Source organism: Penaeus japonicus, unplaced genomic scaffold (assembly GCF_977035675.1).
Source record: "Penaeus japonicus unplaced genomic scaffold, GWHDUDI00000001_assembly GWHDUDI00000005, whole genome shotgun sequence".
Taxonomy (NCBI): Eukaryota; Metazoa; Arthropoda; class Malacostraca; order Decapoda; family Penaeidae; genus Penaeus; species Penaeus japonicus.
This window is the reverse complement of record NW_028234407.1, coordinates 6,942,396-6,949,895: the sequence shown is the minus strand read 5'-3', so window position 1 is coordinate 6,949,895 and position 7,500 is coordinate 6,942,396. Positions and strand designations below refer to the sequence as shown.

Sequence of the window (7,500 nt, the reverse complement as noted above, 5' to 3'; positions counted from 1 at the left end):
ACACAAGAATATCAGTCTAGTAAAATATAAATACCCATTATCAAACACAAAATGAAAGTCATTTTTAACAATTTACCTTTACGGAAAAAGGGTCTTTGTACTCCATTCCTAACGACGTCGTTCGACCATCAAACATACGACTCTCCATCCCCCCTACCCCCCCCCTCCCTCTACCCTAGCTATTACCCAGCTGATCATGTTGTTACAGGGGATGGGAGGGGCCGGGGATCCAAGGGGGGGAGGGAGGTCATTATCATGCAAGTCAGGCACGGGACCGGCGAGGCATACAGGCAGGCAGACAAGCAAATTGGCAGGAAGGCAAGCATAGAGATATGAACATTGCGTTCACTGGAGCATTTAGCTTTCGAACTTCCCCAACCCCCTCCCCCTCGTACCTCAGGCACTACCCATCCATGCATAGCACTTTGTGCATGACGGTTAAACCTAGTTGTTCGGTGTTGTGTGGAAAGGGTTAGGGGGTGTGTATGGCGTTAGTAACGTGGGGGAGGGAGATGGAGAGGGAGAGAGGGAGGAGGGGAGGGAGGGAGGGAGAGAGAGAGAGAGAGAGAGAGAGAGAGAGAGAGAGAGAGAGAGAGAGAGAGAGAGAGAGAGAGAAGGAGAGAGAGAGAGAGAGAGGGGAGAGAGAGAGAGAGAGAGAGAGAGAGAGAGAGGGAGAGAGAGAGGAGAGAGAGAGAGAGAGAAGAGGGAGAGAGAGAAAAGAGAGAGAGAAAGAGATAGAGGGAGGGGGGGGGTCATGACATATATATATATATATATATATATATATATATATATATATATATATATATATATATATATATATATAAAGTAAAATAACAATTTCTATACTGAGTATGGCAGACCAAAAAGATGATATGACTTCGCATGGCAACCAATAATTATATTAACAGAAAAACGCAAAGATACGACACAGACAGACTGAGCAGTAAACAACCCATCCACTTAACCAGGTCAACAAAGGTCGTTCCCAAACTGCAACAACATGATTCAACCATTAATCAGGACAGGAAACGAGTCAACAATATTTCAAAAATGCTGCATTTCCATTTCTTTCAAGGATCAGACTGACACAAAAACAATACGAAAACAAACAAGAAAACAACACCCCCCAAAAAAAAAAAAAAAAAAAAAAAAAAAACATGAATCACGAACCATCACGAACGAAACAATCCTCACGAACCAACACGAACGCACTGTCTTAAGATCAGCTGAGACGTCTTTACATGGCCTAATCCACTTAACCCAGTCTTGAAAAAAAAAAGTCTTAAGAAGAAAACACAGAAAGGCCATCTAAAGACCACGTTCTTCTACCTTCCCACACGTCGATTGAAGAGAGGCAGAAGGAACGAAAAAAAAGAGGAAAGAAAAGAAAAAAAAGTTTGGATAAATAGAAAGAATGGGATAGATAAAGGAACATCATGAGATTAAGGTGATGATTAGAGAAAAGGGAAAGAGAGAAAGAGATAGTAAAGAGGTAAAGCGAGACAAAACAGTTGGATTTTCCTTCGTGTACCGAAAGCGTTACAAGGATTCTTTGAGGGCGAAGAAAAGCAGGGATTTTAAGTGTGTGTGTGTGTGTGTGTGTGTGTGTGTGTGTGTGTGTGTGTGTGCAGGAATGGTTCGTTTTTAGTAATAATAATGAAGGTGAATAAATACATGCTTGTCGGGATAATCATTGAAATAACAGCAAGTACTTTATGTACATAATGATCATGATACTACTACTGCTATTACTATTACCATTTCGAATGTTAATAATGATAACAAATATAATTATGATAATGATGATAACTATGATAAAGGAAAAAAAATAAGAACAATGTTAATAACAACAATAATAACAAGGCTAAGAACAAGAAAGAATAATAATAACAGTTATCTCCTTTCTTTCCCTCTCTCCCTCCCGACCTCAAAAGCGTCTTCCTCTGTCTCTGTCACCCCTTTCTTCCGCCCCCTTCCCCCTTCCCCCTTCCTCCACCTTTTCCCCCTCTCACCGTTATAGGTAATCCATTACCATTACCGAGATATCATAAGGTACGGTTGGCAAAGAGGGAGTAATCATGTGGAATCATCTTCAAAAGAAGGGGTTTTAAGAGGTTGAAAGGGGAGGGGGGAGGGGGAGGAGAGGGGGGAAGGGGAAAGGGAGGATGGGTGAAGGGGGGGGAGGAGATTGAGGGGGTTGAGTGAAGGGGGAGATAGGGATAGGGGGATGGGAGGGAGGAAAGAAGGGGAGAGGGAGAATGGGGAAGGGGGAAGGTTAAGGATAGAGAGTGGGGGGGGGAGGGGACCAGGGGAGGAGGGGTTAGATCTTTCTACTTAATCCTATTTCCTGTTTTATTCGCTTCTACGCCACTTCTTTGCTTCAGTTCCTCACTGTACATCTCTGTCCTTCAAGCTTCGTCTACTCTGTCGGTTCCTTTCAGCTATCCTATCATCATTCTCTCATCCTCCTTCCGTCTTCCTTCTCTCTTTCTCCTACCCCTGCCCCTTCCACACACCCCCCCCCCACCTTCGTCTTTACCGTTCCCCTATCCCTTCCCATTCCGTTTCTATTCTCCTGTCTTGTCTTGTCTTTTCTTTTCTTCTCTTCACCTTTCCCTTCCCCCTCTCCATACTCCTTACCCTTTCCCCTTCCCCATTTTTCCTTCCCCTTCCCCTTCCCCTTCCCCTTCCCCTTCCCCTCCCCCCACCCCCTCCCGGAAACACGGTCCTTACTTTGCAAGTCATCAGTTATTCCGTCTAACAATTACACTGCAATTGCACCTACAACTGCCCGGGTAATTGAGACTTCCAATCGCATAATTCCTCGTAATGCCACCTGTTTCTTTTTTTCTTTCTTTCTTTTTTATTTTTTTGATGCTCAGAGGGTGTTATTTGTTTCTCTTGTTTCATTGCCTTTCGTTCTCTTTTTTTCTAATGTATTCGTTGTTTCAAATTTACTCCTATGGTCGTATTATTATCTTTTTCTTTTCCTCATATCTTCTTTATTCCATCTCCTCCTCCTCCCCCCTTCCGCTACTCCCTATTTATTTTTTGTCTCTTTCTCCTCCCCCTTATTCCTACTCCTTCTACCCCCACCTTTTCCCCTTCTACCGTTCGCCCCCTCCCTTTTCCCCACTCACTTTTTTCCTCCCTCCCCCACATCCCTCACTCATTTTTTCTTTCCACCCCCCTCCTTACACCCCTTCTCGCCCCCCCCCCCTTACTCCCCCTTAACTTCCCTCCCCTCATTCTCCAATAATCCACTCTCTCCTCCGCCTCCTTTTCACTGTTTATAAAATACAACAGTTTTGTAGTCGCTAATGATCATAATTCCACGTTGGGAGGAGAGGAAAGCAGACAACTTGATGCGCATGTTGTGTGTTTTTTTTTTCTTCCTTTCTTTTTCTTTTTTCTCCTTTTTATTTGTGTGTGTTTTCTCCTTCTGTTTGATGGCTTGTTGGTGCTACTGGATTTTGTGTGTGTGTGTGTGTGTGTGTGTGTGTGTGTGTGTGTGTGTGTGTGTGTGTGTGTGTGTGTGTGTGTGTGTGTGTGTGTGTGTGTGTGTGTGTGTGTGTGTGTGTGTGTGTGTGTGTGTGTGTGTGTGTGTGTGTGTGTGTGTGTGTGTGTGTGTGTGTGTGTGTGTGTGTGTGTGTGTGTGTGTGTGTGTGTGTGTGTGTGTGTGTGTGTGTGTGTTTGCGCGCGCGTGTGTTAAACATGCATGCGTGCGTTTATGTGTTTACAAACACACGTAACATGTACTCATGTGTGTACACGTGCGCGAGACTATGTGCGTGTGTGTATGTCACCTGCTTGAATATATGTACTCTCCGTCTGCTTCAGTTCTGCGTTCTGTCTGCCTGCTTTGAACAAAGGCAAAGCACAATAGCTTTCCGGAGGTGGCTTCTTGCATTCTATCTCATTCCTCTCATTCCTTTGCCTGTCCCTTGGGTTTTCCTCTTCATTCCTTTCCCCTACATAACGCGACTAAGAAAAATAAAGATTCACAGTTAAGGGGGAAAGGAGAGCTCACAAGCAGATGGAACATATTACAACTGCATTTTCATTATATTGCAATACTGGATTCATTTTGACACCAGTAATATCATTAGCTTTCCCTTCTTGTTATTACCAAAGCGGATTCGTATTGTAGTTAATTATCATGATTCATATTTCAAACCAACCGTTAAACAACATGAAAACCTTAACAGCCATTTTAACGGTCATTTTGTGTCACAGCATAAATAACGGTAAGTTTTACCTTTTTGACAAATAATGAGAATGATAATTATGAATTTAAATAAGACGAATATGATGAAAATAATCATGAAGAGAGAGAGAGAGAGAGAGAGAGAGAGAGAGAGAGAGAGAGAGAGAGAGAGAGAGAGAGAGAGAGAGAGAGAGAGAGAGAGAGAGAGAGAGAGAGAGAGAGAGAGAGAGAGAGAGAGAGAGAGAGAGAGAGACAGTCCTCGTCGGTCACTGGGCAGTCTAGCCTAACCGCCTCTGCCAGTCGTGTCCATTCATTAATTATTGGCTGATCTCATTCGCGCGCCTCATTCATTCACTCATTCGCTCGCTCATCCATATATACATATACTCACTCACTTACTCACTAGTGTACGTGAGATAGAAAGAAGACAGGACGCAAGGAGGTAAAGAAGGAGGGAGGGTGAGAAGGGAGGAAAGGAGGAGGGGAGGGAGGAGAGAGGGAGGGAGGGAGGGAGGGAGGGAGGGGGAGGAAGGAAGGAAGAAAGGGAGGAAAGAAAGAAAGAGGGAAGGAAGGGGGGAAGGGAGGGACGGGAGAGGTAGAGAGAGGGAGGGAGGGAGAGAGAGAGAGATTAGACAATAATAGACAAACCTAACACATACAACAAACAAAGTAAATACAAAACACATAAAATCCATGTTTAAAAAAATCCGCTTATCAGACCTACTGCATTGAAAGAAGCACTGAAAGGAAATGCAAAAGGGTGAAGGATGATAAAGGGGAGGTGAATAGAAAAGCTGGGTGTGGGGGGTAGGGGTAGGGGGTAGGTATGAAGGGAATGTAACAGGTGTAAATAGAGAGAAATTAAGTTCTCTTTAACGAGGCTTCGACAGTTCCTCATCTCCTTTCACAACCCTCCTCTCCCCCTTATCCCTCTTCCCCCCCTCATCTCCCCCCTTCCCTCTTCCTCTCCCCACCCTCTTCATCCCTCTAACCTGGTGATGCTACATCTATACCTGCGCATCTGCCGTTCAACAGCTGTAAATCTCTTTCAACTCATGTTAATCAACTTCTCATCAAATCTCTCCTCTCCCTGCCACCCCCTAACATCTCCTCCCCTCCCCTCCCCTCCCTCCCTTCCACCCTTATCACTAGGGCGAGAGGGGGGGGGGAGGAGGAGGAGGAGGAGGTGGGAGTGCAATAAAGCGCGAATTTGCATCATGGACGCTGGAAATGCAATGGCTAATTTTAACTTATTAAAAAACGACCAGTGTCCTCGTTCAGTGACACGAGTAATGCAAATCAAATGGAGAAACGCATCTATACAAAAGTTTTCCAGTGAAAAAGAAGAAGAGAGAACAAAAAAAAAAGAAAAAGAAATAAAAAAAAGAAAGAAAGGAAGAAAAAAAGGTACTTAATGAAGTAATTTACTACTAATGAACCGGAGGATAAATCCCTTTTTTATCCAACGAGATGTGAAATTAATTAGTACACCTTTCAAAAGAAAGAAACAAAACGGAACAAAGAAATCGAAGGTATAACAGAAAAAAAAGAAAGAAAAAGAAAAAGGAAAAAAAAAAGGGTTACATGCAAAGCAATCCCGACATTACCATATGCAAATACGGATTAAGATCTCAACTGCATTAGCGTTTAGCTCCTCGTCTTCTTAATTGGATCAGCGGATCAACGTCACAACCGGACGGATCAAAATACGTGGTGATTCCGTTGCACAGGAATATCCGGTGAAGAGGACACGACCCCCCCCCATTCTCTCTCTCTCTCTCTCTCTCTCTCTCTCTCTCTCTCTCTCTCTCTCTCTCTCTCACACCTCTCCTCTCCCCTTTCTTTTACTTATTTTTCTCTCCCCTCTCACTCTCTTTCTTCCTTTTCTGCTCCCCTCCCTCTCCTTCCCCCCTCCTCATTCTAACTCTCACTCTCCCCCTCCCTCTCTCCCTCCCCTTAGTGCTTCCACTCCTTCCACCTCTCTTCCTCCCTCCCCTTCTTCCATTCTCTCTCCTCTTACCTCTTTCTCCCTCTTCATCCCCTCTTTTATTACTACCTGTCTCTCTCCCTTATCTTTCCCCTCTTTCCACCTTACCTCTTTACCTTCCCCTCTTCCTCCCTTTCCTTGCCTTCCCACCCCTCTTCGCTCCTTACTTCTCTCTTTCTATCTCCTCCTATGCCTTTACCTCCCCCCATTATTATTATTATTATTATCATCGATGATGATGATAATAATAATAATAATAATGTTAGCAATGATATGGATAAAATAATACCAAAGTATGTATATGTAGATATCTATGTTTAGATAAATATTTACATTTCCCTCTTATCTCTGCCCCCCCCCCTCTCTCTCTCTCACCTCTCCTCCCCTCTCCCCTCTCATATGTATGTATGTATGTATGTATATATATATATATATATATATATATATATATATATATGTGTGTGTGTGTGTGTGTGTGTGTGTGTGTGTGTGTGTGTGTGTGTGTATGTGTGTGTGTGTATGTGTGTGTGTGTATACATATATATATATATATATATATATATATATATATATATATATATATATATATATATGATTATATCTATTATCTTTTTTTTTAGCCTGCGTTGCAAAATGCTCAGTGAATTGGCGACGTGGTCTTGCAATCTCTAAGAAAACGGGAGGAAGTGGGAGATCGGCGAGGAGGTGGGGGGTATAGCGGTAACCATAGAGAATGAGCTGAGGGAGAGAGAGAGAGAGAGAGAGAGAGAGAGAGAGAGAGAGAGAGAGAGAGAGAGAGAGAGAGAGAGAGAGAGAGAGAGAGAGAGAGAGAGAGAGAGAGAGAGAGAGAGAAAGAAAAAGAGAGAGAGACAAGGACGGAGACAGAGAAAGAAAGAGATTAGCAAGACATAAAAAAGAACGAACATATACACTGACTACACAAACACAAAACAAATACCAAAAATGAGCCACGTAAACACACATTCCTAAAACCCAGCATTTTCAAACACCATCAGGAAAACATATATTAAAAAAAAAAAAAAAAAAATCACATACGAGTTCTTAAAAGCCCAAACATTTTTTTTTTCTTATTTTTTTTCTTTTTTTTTGTCTTTTCTTTTTTTACAATTTGATAGAAGTATTAACCGAACAACCGCAGCGTGCAAGCGAAGCCGACAGCTAAGCAACACCAGTTTCCTTCGCCCCCAAAAAACACTAATGGAACACAGTGAAGCTTCGAGGCTCATTGGCTAACTTCCTCCGCGCGGAATTCATCTCTTTTTTTCTTACGCCAACGATAAAG

At 43.0% G+C, this 7,500-nt stretch overlaps 1 protein-coding gene across 3 annotated transcripts in view; it reads right to left on the bottom strand.

Moving 5' to 3' along the window:
• LOC122254235 (uncharacterized) overlaps nt 1–7,500 on the bottom strand; it is a 1,188,590-nt gene that overhangs the window by 456,880 nt on the left and 724,210 nt on the right. The gene's annotated exons all lie outside the window — the stretch shown is intronic.